The following is a 13866-nucleotide window of genomic DNA, read 5'->3' on the forward strand; positions in this document are numbered from 1 at the left end:
GGTGACTATGGGTGGTTTTCAGTATTAGACCTGAAGGATGCCTTTTTCTGTATTCCAATTGATGTCCAGGATCAACTGCTTTTTGCTTTTGAATGGCAGGACCTTAAGTCCAAGAGCACTCTCCAGTACTGCTGGACTGTGCTTCCACAGGGATTTAAGAACTCCCCAACTATTTTTGGGGAAATACTGGCCAGGGATCTCAGGAAGGTTCACCTAAACCAGGGTGTCTTATTGCAATATGTAGATGATTTATTGATTGCAAGTCCAGACTACAAATCTTTTATCTGGAAAATACCATCACTGTGTGTGCGCCACATCATGTCTTGACATTGCTGGAGCAGAAGGGTGGACTTTGGTTAACCGCTGGGCGAATGGGAAAATATCAAGCAGCTCTGTTGGACAATCCTAATGTGAAAATGCAGGTTTCTAATTCCCTGAATCCTGCCACACTGCTTCCAAGCAATGCAGACGGACTTGAGGATGACACTTTAATCCATAACTGTTTAGAAACCATAGACACAGTGTATGCCAGCCGACCAGATCTAACGGACCAGCCTCTGCCGGATCCAGAGTGGGAGCTATTTACAGATGGCAGCAGCTTTATGGATCAAGGCCGTCGATGTGCTGGATATGCAGTGGTGACGCTCCAGAACACCGTGGAAGCCAAGGCTCTTCCGGCAGGTACATCAGCACAGAAAGCCGAATTAATAGCCCTGACCCGTGCCTTGGAGCTCTCAAAAGGTAAAAGAGTCAATATATTTACTGACTCAAAATACTCTTTTATGATTCTCCACATGCATGGGGCCATTTGGAAGGAGCGGGGACTTCTTACGGCTAGTAACAAGGATGTCAAACACCCATTAGAAATCCTGGCCTTGTTAAAGGGAGTAGCTTTACCATCAGCTGTCGCTGTGATGCACTGTCCTGGCCACCAAAAGGGTGGGTCTGACTTGGCAAAGGGCAACAGGGCAGCTGATCGGGCAGCTAAGTCCGCTGCCCGTTCTGCCCTCCAGGGTGCACTCATCCCTCTTGTGGACCTGACTCAGTATGCTCCTGAATACACCGAGTGGGATAAGGAGAGAGCTCGTGCATGGGGATTTACTGAGTTTGACCCCAGCTCTACTTGGAGAGTAAACTCCCATGGGATGATACTCCTCCCGGAGGCCCTGGTATATCTGGTGCTAAAACATCTTCACGAAGGATCCACTATGGGAGAGATGCCTTATTAGAAACTGTGCGCCCATATTTGAAGGGACCATATTTGCATAGAATAGCACAACGGATCACCCGAGGTTGTCAACTATGTGCCAGGAATAACCCCAAGACTGACTCCCACTCTAAAGCCATTGGGGTTCAATATCGAGGCAAGTGCCCTTTTGAGGACTGGCAGGTGGACTTTACACAAATGCCTTGAACAACAGGCAACTTCAAATACCTGTTGGTTTTTGTGGATACGTTCTCGGGATGGGTGGAAGCATTTCCCACAAAGACGGAAAAAGCTTCCGAGGTTGCAAAACAGCTGCTGAAGGAGATAATTCCTCGCTTTGGGTTGCGGGATTCTCTCCAGAGTGATAATGGGCCAGCATTTGTCTCTGATGTTACTCATGCAGTAAGCAGTGCGTTACAGATCAACTGGAAATTGCATGCTGCATGGAGACCACAGTCTTCTGGACAAACGGAGAAAATGAATCACACCTTAAAGAAAACCTTGGCGAAACTGTGCCAAGAAACACAGCTTTGTTGGGACCAGGTACTATCCCTTGCCCTCCTCCTCCGTATAAGAGTGGCACCTAGAAGTGGGCTACAATTAAGCCCCTTTGAAATTGTGTTTGGAAGACCCTTCCAGGCCTCACTTCTGAAAGCCAGTCCGGAAATAGCTCAAGATTGCCGGATCACACAATATGTGAAACACATCCAGGAGGTTCTGGCAGTAATTCATAACTTTGCAAACTCAAGGATCTCTATGCCTCCTGATCAACCATTGCATCCTTTCAAACCTGGAGATCAGGTCCTACTGAAGACCTGGCAGAGTGGGGATGCCCAAAACCAGCTGTCAGAAAAAATGGACTGGTCCATATGACGTTTTGCTAAGCACACATACTTCTCTGAAACTTGCAGGTATAAAACCCTGGGTACATCATTCCAGAGTTAAGAAAGCGCCAGAAGGAACTGACCCAGAGACGAAGTCCCATTGGTCTTGTGAACCCATTGAAGACTTGAGATATCTGTTTAAGAAACAGAAAAAAACTTGAATGTTACTGACTTCTTTTCCAGTTATTATTGCAGGATAGCCAAGAACTCGTTGTTTTTTTTTTGGTTTTTTTTTTTGGTTTTTTTTTTTCTGAAGAAACCCTGAGAAAAAAACTAACATGCTCTAACCAATCTCTTCCTTTCAAAGTTTAGGAGATGTGAAATAACATCTAGGATCATGCATATGCTGGCAGTATTTTTTTTACATAGAAAGGTTTTTAATCTTGATTTTGTTATTTCCTATCAGCTTTTGTTTTTTTTACTTTGAAGTTTTTTTTCTGCTTGTTTTTTTTATTGTTACTTTGGCCTATCAGACAAACTGCAGTTGTATGGGATATCCCACTCGTGATGAATGGTAACTAAAGAGTTCTTTGTGTCTATATGTTGTCTGTCTGTATGTCCTTGTGTCTAACCGTCTTGACCTCCAGTGATTGACAAATTGGTATACATGGTGCCCATAGACGTTGGAAAGGGAAAAAAAAAAAAAAGAGTCTCCAGTTATGAGAAAAACAAAAAGTTATGGTTTGATTGTCAACATTGTGCTACTGAACTAAGCCAGTGCCTTCATAGAGATTGAATATTGTTGTTTCTGTTAATTTTCTGATATTTATGGCAAAGCTTCCCAGAAATCTAAATTCAAGTACAAATTTGGTAGCCTGTCATTTGGCTGATGCAAGGAAATTTTGTGGAACCTCAGTAGAGCTCCTGAGACATTCCACAAAGTTTCTCCCTTTCCTCCTGGGAAAGGCATTAGATGAATTTGTTCTATTTGGCTTTTACCTAATGAAGTAAAACTGGAAGGGAAGCATTGTCACTTGGGAAAATGGTAAAACTTTGGTATGTACAAAATGTTAACAGTAGTTTTCTAAAATGTGTAAAAAAAAAACCCTCTCAGTATCTGGTATGTATGTAAATTGTCAATGGTGATTGTCACCTTGTAATATTGTATAATTCAATTGTTTCACATCTACAGAAATTGTTTCTGGAAATATAGGGAGAAAAGGTCTCAACAGATTCCTATAGATGGAACTGTTGAGAGTAAAAAACTTTCCTACAAAGGACTGAATAGACCTGGAAATACACCTGACATTTACTAAGTTTTCTTTGACATAATACTGGTAATTTTTTTTATGCATTCTGTCCTGAATCCACAAAGTTTTTGTTTTGAGTAACCAGGATCTGCAGCAAGGCTGCAATTTTTTTTTTCCAGCAAAGCTAACTTGTCACATTTTCTCTCCCCTTGATACCAACACGGCGTACAGATAGTGGTAGTAATTTTTGCTACTTATCTTAGAGTCTGTTTTTGCATAACTTCCATAGGGATTTTGTCTGTTTTAACAAAAAAATTGGACGTGAGTTTGATTGTGTGGCTTTGTGTGGAGTTCTTCCAAAAAGTTGAAAAAGAGCTGAACCAAGAAGAGGAGAACCTGTTTGCCTTGTTTGTAGGGTTCCAGAGACCTCCAAAGAAGGTGAGGAAGCTTGCCTCCATTGGCAGGACTGGACAACCCGGCCAACGAAAATGCCCTGGTACCCTCGAGAAGAGGAAAGCCCAGGTGGAGTCTGATGAGACCAACTTTATACCTGAAGCATACATCGACTGGATGCCACCGGTTCGCTCTGATCCTGTATGGAGTATTTCAACAAAGCCAGCTAAAAATTGCTGTTAGTTATTTTCTGCCCTGTGATTTTATGCAAAAATAGGAAAAATGGTTAAAAGTAGATTTAGTTTGCAAACTTTTGCTATGCTGTTAAAAGTTTGGGATCAAGGTTGAGAAAATTTGTGTTTTACATCAGTTGAACCATTTTAAGATTTTTTTTCCTGTGATTTTTACATATCTGCTGTCTTGTTTCAGCTAATGCCTTCACATGTTTTTTTTTTTTTTTGCTTGAACTGATGAACTATTTTTCCTGGAGTAAAGGATTTTTACTTTCCACAATTGGACAAATACCTGGAGAGACTGGTTTTCTTTCACACTGGAACCTGGAAAAAAATGTTCATCTGAGACTGCATCCCAACCTCCATATATTCGATCTTCATCACCATGGAAATGGTGGCAAAAAGTGAAAGGGGGGAATTGTTAGGGGGAAAAGGATGTCCCAAAGCTAATTCCATATAGGCTTTGTAGACTCCACCCCCACCCCAGGTCAAAGCCAAAGACACTGAGAACTCCAAATCCCATCACCACCAAAGGGAAGGTGGCTGGGACCTCAGGGTGGGGTTAAGCAGCCAGGTGGATATAAAAGGCAGACACGTGGGCTTTGGGGGTCCCCATTTTGGCTCTCCGCCAGCTCGCAGCGTCCAGCCAGCTCTGAGAGTGACTTTGGGTTTCCAGGTCGTAGGATAGGGTAGGACGCATTAAAGACTATTTCCCTATTTTCTCCCTGAGTTGTACATTTTTCCTTATTTCCTTTTCTCTTGTAAATAAACCTTTTATTAACCTTTTGTGTGCGTCTGTAGTAGAGTATTCATAAGTCCCTTTATAGCGCGCGGGTGAGGACCCACAGCCAGGCAACCTGTTTTATATCGGGTTGCTCTATAACACTAGGATCAGAAAGAACTGTACAGTGTGACAGATATATATGGGAGGTGGCTTTGCCTAAAATAATCTTTCTTTTCTTTTGCTAGCAACCTTGTCTGGGACAAGGTTCTGCCCTGGGAACGAATTATTGTACATACATTGAGGAATTATTGTACGAATTATTGTACATACATTTGAGGAACAGAAAGAAGGCCTGTGTGACCATTATTCAGTACAATTAGTTGTTTTGTTTCAAGTGGGGGGGGTGTGTGTGGTGGGGTATGGATGTCAGGATAATATTTGCTTTTAAAAACAGGCATATTAACTATACCCATTATCTGAACAAAAGAAAAAGTTAGGAGGTTCAAGTCAATGCCTGAGCCAAGAGATTGATGGAAGGAAAGATGACATCATGGCAATGAAAATGATAGATGAGATAGAGCCTTGTGGGGGATGAAACTCCACAGATCTCCGTGCTCACATTAGGAAGTGAAGAAGAGAAAGTGTCTCCAGATTGGCTCCACTTTCTGAATCAGTGGGAGTAGGGATGGGAAGGAAGCTGAGAAGAACCCACAAGTGTAGCAGGCAGAGAGGCAAACGGTCAGAAAATAAACAGTATAGGGAAAAGACTGGGAAAAAGGCAACGCTTAGGGCTTGGGGAAGACGAGGGTCCTCAGCCAGGAAAGGACTAAAGAATCCTTCAGAGAAGCAAAAGGGAAAACAGAAAATGATGCCTTCCCTCATGCCAAGGAGGTGAATATTTAAATTAAATCCTTTTAAAGAAGTTTGCAAAACATGCACTGTCCATTAGGGAAATTCATCACCCATTTTAGAATTTCAGTGGCACGTCAAGACAAAAGACGACTCATAAATGCACCCCATTGAAACTGGGAAGTTAAGTCTACATTGTTTTTATCTCACCTGCGTTTTGGATGTGGCATCTGGTCTCAGGGTCAGCTGGGAGTCTCAGAGGAAAGTCACTTTTTCCTTTCCAACCTCCCCAAAGGCCAGCCCCATGTGACTTGAACATTCAGCCTTCTAATCTGAAGTCAGATGCACTACCATTGTGCCAATGATGGAGGACAAGAATTGAAAAACTAGAAAGGAGGCCTCACAAGACTAAAACCTGACTCATACAAGGAGGGGCGGGCAGAGGGGAATAACATGACCATTAACCCAGCTCTAGAGGTCGGACCCTTAGGCACCAGTGCCTTATCACAAGGCCTGAGACCCAAGCAGGATCAGATGCTATAGGGAGTGGAGCACAGGCCTGAGGGGAAAGATATGGAGACTGGGCCCACCCTGGAATCTCTGGTCCCTTTCTAGGTTTGCCTGTTACCCAACATCGGCAACAAGCAGGCTGCTCTACAGAGGAGTGACCCCTCCCAAAAAGAAAAGGACTCTATCAGTGCAGTCTGTGCACAGGCTCGGGCAGCACTCCCACTGCCCACCTGTGACTATGCAGGTGCCTCTTTTCACCAACTCTCTCCCTCTGCAGGGCAGCAGCTTCCTGCCTGCCCGTGACCTGTCAAGGCCGCCCGCCTGCAACCATGCAGGCCTCTCTTAGCAAAACCTGTCCCTTTTTCCTTTCCTTAATAAACCTGCTCTTTAAATATAACTAATGTCTCTGTCTCGTGGAGAAACGCACCTGGAGAACTCACTGCTTGCAATTGAAAAGGGAGCTCTGGTGACACCTTTAACAGAGTGAACCCAAGGACCCCACACTCCAAAAACTCCATCACCAAGAGGCCACAAGCAAAAACTGTTTTTCTTTTAAATCAGGATTTAAATGATCCCTAATTCCTTCCACTAGGATCTGAAGATTTGTTCCTTTTTATAGATTTGCCAAGTTAATTGAATCATGTTTCTCCCTATTAGCTTCACTAATATTCCTTTAAATAGAGATAAGAGATTTAGAAGATTAATTATAAATCTAAAAGTACCATATGGGGAAAGCTGTTTTCTCATGTTCAATATTTCCAATACTGGAAATGCTCTTGTTTTGACAAAATTTGGTATGAGCTGGGTTTAGATCTGGAGTGAAACAAAAATAAGAACTGCAACACAGTCCACACTACTGCTTTTCCTACAGTGTGACTAGACTTGTCTTCTGAAGCAGACTTCCAGTCCTGCATTGCTCTGCAGCACTTGGCCTAGCACAGCATGGCCACCTCCTATACCCCTTCTTTCTGAAAAACTGCTCTGGGGAGCAATATTTGCCACCCCAAAATATCTCTTTGGCTTAAAGATTATTTCACAGGAAGGACTCTGAAGGGTGGGTGGAGGTTACCCTTTTGTAAGATACTAACTTGTAGAAAGGTGAATCTCCCTTTGTGAGGGTGTCTGTCTGTACTCAAACTCTATAATTAAAAGACTGATCTCTTTCCCTCTTTTCAGTGGTGAAGGCAGCAATGTAAATCTGCATAAATCATACCCTTTGTTTACTCTGTCTCTCCTGGTAACCTCCCAAGGCTGCCCTTCCTCCCCATCCCCATCCCTCTCTTTTCAATGAACTTATTTAAGGAGGTGTCAGGACATTTCTGTGAGTAACTCAGTTTCCCTGGGCCTCTCCGTATACATATTATTAATTTTTTTTTCCTATTGTCAATCTCTTAAGTTAATTTGTGCCATCCTGGAAGAACAGAGAGCAGAAGGGGGAACTGTGCCCTCTGCCCTACATGGCTTATCCTCAGAGGCCTAGCGTGAATCATAAATCGCACCTCCTCCCCACATCCTTTCTTCTCAGTCGGAATTCGTGGACCTTCTGGTCTCTGTAATGTACATGCGCTATTTAGTTCACAATTAACTCAAAGTGTAACAGGGTGGTCCCCAGGAAAGGGGGAGGTTCCCTGCCCCACCCAAGGGAGGGTGGAGCTGAGCAGGAGCAGGAGAAGCTGCAGAAGAGACTGAGGAAGGAAGGAGCAGGATGGAGCCAGGAGACCTGGAAGAGGCGCATGGAGCCTAGAGACACGTGAAGAAACTGTGCTTGACTTTTAGTCGTGGACTGGGTGACACAGATGTGGGTGAGACCCGTGGGGAGGTGACAATGGCAGTTTTTATCTTGATGTTGATTTTGCTCTTTTCCTTCCGGGCTTGTCCGGTTGTTTGTGACCCTTTTCTGTGGGTCCCCACTGGAAGATGCTTTTAGACTTGTGGCAGGCCTTGGGGCCTTGCTCTGGGCCAATCCCATTTGGATGGACTTTTACCCACGAGGGGACGGGTAAATTTGGGTGCTTGATTTAGAAACTAGACTCTTTGCCTTCCCTATATTGTTTCCTAGTTTTATTAAAGTTCCTTTTCATTAAAGTCTCCTATGTTTTGTGTTGATGCGGCGGATGGCAGAACCCATTTAGAATAGGCAGGTTTGCGGGGCTTGGGCTGCCCCTCTCCCTGTCCTATAACAAAAGCAAATAGCTAATTTTTAGTAAGTTCTAACCATTTTCTAGTACCGCTGTGCATGATCGTCCTCCATGGCCTCTTGTTCTAAGACAGCTTCCCAGATCCCCAGCGGTGCTTCAGTCTCAGTCAGGAGCTGGTTGGAAAAGCCGATCCTTGGGTACACCTCAGACCTACTGACTCAGAAACTCTGGGGTGGGCTCCAGCACTCTGTGTCTCAACAAGTCCCCAGGTTGGTTGGGATGCAGGAAAAAGTTTGGGACTCACTGTTGCGGCCCAGAGACCGGCTACTTCCAGTCTCTCAGAAAAATAACCAAATTTCTTTCAAGATGGCAGAGGGCGATGTATTGCTTTGCTAGAGCTGCCACAGCAAAGGACCTCAGATTGGGGGCGTAAGCACTAACTGATTTTCCCACAGTTCTGGAGGTAGAAGTCTGAGTCAACCCTGTCAGAGGTTTGTAGGCACTGTCTTTGTAACCGTTGGCAACCATGGCTGAAGCAGTAAACTGTTACAGGTTCCCCCTGAGGGGGTTGCTGGTGAAGATGGACAGCCCCAAGGAAAATGCTAAAAGTGGGGTGGAGCCACTGATAAGCCATATAAGTGACTGCACAAGCCCCCCCCCCCCCCAAGAGGTTAGTGTTTTCTAGGCTGTTGCAGCCTGGCGAAGAAGATGGAGACTCAGAGCCAGGCGTTTTGTCGAGATGTGGGAGTGTGGCCGCTTTTCCGGTTTTGGTTTTGAGTGTTCCTCGTCTGCTGATGTGCTGGGATACAGCTCACAGAGCATCTCCTGCTGTGTTTTTTGCTGTCTTCGTGAGTTGGAACCTGGCCTATAGTCTGGCTGCCTCGCGTCCACAGTGGCAGGAAGATGCCATCTTAGACACGTGAATTTATAGCTTAGAGTTGTTTATGGTTTGGTGTCCTCAGTGGCGGGAAGAAAACATTTTAACTGCTTTCGTGCAGGACTGAGTAACACTGAATGGGGCTTTGGCTAAGGTAACGGCCATTTTTGGCCACAGTAACTTTTTTACCCCCTGGTTTGTTAAACAAATCCCTCTGTTGTTGTGTCCCATGCCTGAGCAGTCTTGGAATTGTGGGTGTGGGTAAAGAACTCAGACAGTGACCAGGAAACTATTTGGGCAGTGTCTGTGGCCATTTTAGTGCCCCTTGCTGCCCTGTATCATCTTCTTGAGTCTTCACCTGTGTGTCTGTGTCCTTATCTCCTTTTGTAAGTGCACCAGTCATACTGGATTGGAGCCCACCCATATGGCCTCATTTGGCTTTAGTGACCTCTTTTAAAGTCTTGTCTCCAGACACTGTCATATTCTGAGGTAATGGGGTTAGGGCTTCCCTTTATGAATGGTGGGGTGGAGGACACAGTGCAGCACCTAAGAGGTAGTCTCTAGATGAAGATACTGCTCACCTTTCCTGAGCTGGGCAGGGAGCATAAAGATGGAGTTTCCATAGTGTGAAGTGCTCGCCTCTTTGCTTTTCCCACTACTGGTTTAGGATTCAATTATCTTATGTCTGATAAAGCAACTATCACACCACAGTAGACTTTCCAGATTACAAAGGTTGTGGGTCTTGTCTCCTTACTGAATGTTCTGTCTTATTTGAATTTATAGCTTAGAGTTGTTTTCAGTGTGGTTTCTGGACCTTCTTGTGTTTAATCTGCCATCTTCATTTGGAAGTGTAGTGAGGCAGTGGTGGGGCCACTGGTATGTGAAGCAATGGAGTTTTATCTTTGCCTCCCCTCGCTCAGCTCTCAACTCAAGTGTTCCTTCTTCACTGTGGCATTTCTCCCCAATTCCCACTGTTAGCTCAAATAAATTGAGGCAAGCAGAAATTATGTGAGTTAATTAAGGAATCAAGACTGAGGTCTCCACTGCAGGAACAGCCTTCAGATTGCTCTGGGAGAACTGCCCAAATTCTGAGACTCACAATGAGAAATTTTATAGTCTGCAAGGAAAACATTTTCAAGGATTTTTACAAAGAAAGTCTGACAAGTGACCATTTGTTTTTTTTTATTTGATGTTGTCTATGCACTGAGGAAAACAAGGCGGGGCATTAAATTTACCCATTAAGAGGGAACTGGGAATTTTAACAATACCACATATCTTGAAATCCGTCTTTCTTTGAAGATACTGGTTTGCTTGGAGGCTTTTTGTTGTTGCTGATGCAGCTTATTTGCAAGGCCAGTCTCGCTGTCTGATGGCTCCTTCTTGGAGACCAGGGAAAGAGGTGTCCTTATAATTGTTGATTTTAATTTATACCACCAAAAGAGAAAGCACTGTATTATTAGTTATTATAACATCATATTTCTCTCCTTGGTTGTTATTTAGTTGTAAATACAGGTTTGTTGGGTTTTTTCTTTTTTGACAGTTTCGTTTAATTTGTTTTTCCATCCAGATGGTAAGATTTTGGGGGGCTTAAGAATACCTTAACTTACAATAATAATTCCTTTCCGGTATAGGTATAGCGCTGAGATTTTCTTCCAATAAATTGCCAACCCACACAAACATGCTTGCGGGTGGACCACGTGGCCTAATGGATAAGGCGTCTGACTTCGGATCAGAAGATTGAGGGTTCGAATCCCTTCGTGGTTGCAGCTGGTTTCCTTTATTTCTACTTTAGTTTCTCAGTTAAAGTTTGTAATCAGACGTCCACTCCTTTCCTTCTTAATTTAACCCTTTTACCCTCCTGTCTTTCTCCTCCACACTCTTTTCTTTGTCTTTCTCTTTTTCCCTCCACGTTTCTCTACAGATTATCTCTGCACAGTCCATTCATTTGCTTCGCAGACCAGCGGCACCTGCGAGCTTCTTAAAAATGCAAACTTTCCCCATCAGCCCCACTTCTTTCTAAGCATTACCCTCTAACTACAAAATTCGGATCTTTGGGGATGAGCTTAAGAATCTGGGTTTTAACCAGCTATCCAAGTGATTCCTTTACAAACCCTTGAGTATGTGAATTGCTATGCACCTCAGGGACTGCATAAGGGATCTCAACAAGATACAAACACACCTCAGACCAGAACCTTTCACTGTCTAGTGTCAACCTACCAGTGTTCCAAGATAAAGCAGGGTTCACGTGAAGTTTCCCTGGGAACCTCTAGGAAAGAGGAGTGGAGACCTTTGAGAACTGCAGGAAAGAAGTCACCAAATTTGACGAGCCTATGGTATCCTCTACCAAATATAGGAAAATGGTAGAATTAGGAGACTCACCATCTGCAACCCCCCCAGAGCAAAATGGTGGTGAAGAGCATTAAAGATCTTAAAATCCTCAGCAAAAGGTTATTGGGAAAAAATATGTGCATGGTGTCAGAGTAGCACCTCAAGATGACATTCTCATTGCAAAGGGAAAAGAGTCTCGGGGGTACCACTTTATTTTCACTATCATTGGGATACCCTGATATAGCTCCTTGGGTGAAATTAGTCCCATATCAAGTACTCAGTGTTGTGTCCTCAAATTTTAACCTCAGTCTACTCTAATCAGCCCAAGGATGCTAATCAATCAATTAGACTTACTAGACTTGCTGCTAGTTTAAAGACAGTAGAATAAAATAAAAGTTGCCATCCAGAAACAAATGGACAGATTCAGAATGTTGGACACTCTAACAGAGGTGTCATTTAGATTTTTTTCCGAAAAAGAGCAAGAAGCTAGGAGACTGTTCTAAACCGAAAGGGACCCAGGAAACATTACATCTAAAGGCACTGAATGAAATTTGATTGGATTCTGGTTAAGGAAAAAAATGGCTCTAAAAGACATATTAGAGAAATTTAGTTAAGGACTAGATATTAGATATTTTTATTTTTAAAAGGAATTGCTAAATTTTTCAGTTTTGATAATGGTATTGTGTTTATCCATGTTTATATTTACACATGTGTATGTATGTAAGTGTGGTGTATCATGATGTCTACAAATAAATTTCATATGATGCAAGAGAAAAAGGTAGATAAAACTACTATGGTAAATGTTAATTGTTGAATCTGGGTGGTGGGTATACAGGTGACTCCCTGTTCTTTCAGTATTTTTAAATGTTTGGATTTTTTTATAATAAACATTTGAATTTAAAAAGGGCTAACCAAGGCCATATTGTTTAAGCAAAAGCTCTGCAGGAAGGACACGGGGCTTGAAGGAAACAAGGCAGATGGTCAGCAGGAATAAACCAGGGCTGTGAGGGAATGGTAGGTCCTTTTTTGTCTCAGAAATCCCAGACTACCTCCTCAGAGTAGCCAAAATGGAAGCCAAGAAATTTAACCAGATGCTTGTGATAAGGGCCTCCAACCCACTTGTGATCTTCTTTGCAGCCACAGGGTAACTTTAAAGTCTTTAAAAGTGGAAAAGGCACACAATCAGACTTGCATTCTCAGATGAACGGTCCAATTGCCCTGACATAGCTACATAATTATCCTCAGCTTTATCTCTGGCATTCTTTTCCATTGCTGCACCTTTCCACACCCCTCCAAAAATCAAGACATAACTTTCTTCAGTTGCTTTCATATTCCATGAGTTTTAGTTCTAGAAACCCACTTCTCTAATTTGGCTCACTCTTACACAGCCTTCATATCGGAAATTAAATATGATTCATTCCACATATATTTACCCAGCACCCATTTGCCCATTCAGAGGTAAAGAAGGTAGAAAAGGAAACTTTCTTCATGAAGTTGAAGGTCTAATAAGTGACTGTCCAGGCCAGGGATCTGGCAATGCTCCTACAGTCTTCTCACACATTACACTCAGTGAGAATTGTTCACTTTTATGATTTTCATGATTGCTTACTGAAGAACATCCACACACACACACAAAGAAGTGTCCATATTTTTCTTGATCTCTCTTGAATGAACAACACCTAGCAAAGTGCTTGGCATGTGCTTGTGCTATGAATACAAGAATGAATGAATAAATGAGTTATTTATTTCAGAGACAAAGGACTGGAGGCCAAAAGACAATACATAACAATAAATATGTGAAACAGCTATGAGGGCCTGATCTCAGAAAATGGGCCTAAGTTTCAGGAGGAACAACCAGATTAAAAAAAAAAATTAAGAGGTCGAACTGAGTCCTGGTTAACCCATGGGTTGTGGGGAAGCAGTTAGAGATACAAGGAAAGATAATGGGACTTCTAAGACTTTGATTTTGGTGTCTGCATGCTCCTGTCAAACATTTGGGTTGCTGGAGGAAGTTCAAATTTGGGGGAAAGGATGGCACGTTCGTTTTGCTTTGCATTGCTTTTTAGATGCCCATGGATAGGCAAGAAGAAAGTAACTATATCTTAAAAATTCTCATCACAAGAAAAAAATTTTCAAATTATGTGTTATTAAATTTATTGTGGTGGTCATTTCCCTATAAATACGAATATCAAATCATTATGTTATACACTTAAAACTGATATAATATTCTATCTCAATCAATTTTTTTTTAATTTAAAAGAAAGTATAACTTCTTTCTCTACGACAATTGCATATTTTGGCGCCCAGAAAAGAAGTCTGGGCTGTAGATAGTTTTCAGTCTATAAGCGCATAAGTAATAATTTATCGATCATGCCCTATCCTTCTGCCATAGAATGGAGCCATTGATAAAGTCCCTTACTTGCACACTATTATGCTGACATGCACATACATACAGGTAAGGTTGTGTTAATAATAGTGTAGTTTCAGAAATGTGGCGACCAGGGCATCCTGTTCTTGCTTTGAGGGTGGTCTT

General features: G+C 42.7%; 1 non-coding gene across 1 annotated transcript; it reads left to right on the top strand.

The window, feature by feature from the left end:
- Window positions 1-10696: 10696 nt before the first annotated feature.
- TRNAR-UCG (transfer RNA arginine (anticodon UCG)) lies at window positions 10697-10769 on the top strand. The gene has a single exon. It is a non-coding gene; the product is annotated as a tRNA-Arg (tRNA).
- Window positions 10770-13866: the final 3097 nt, after the last annotated feature.

This window comes from Talpa occidentalis, unplaced genomic scaffold (genome assembly GCF_014898055.3).
Source record: "Talpa occidentalis isolate TD23 unplaced genomic scaffold, MPIMG_talOcc4v2.1 talOcc4.2, whole genome shotgun sequence".
Taxonomy (NCBI): Eukaryota; Metazoa; Chordata; class Mammalia; order Eulipotyphla; family Talpidae; genus Talpa; species Talpa occidentalis.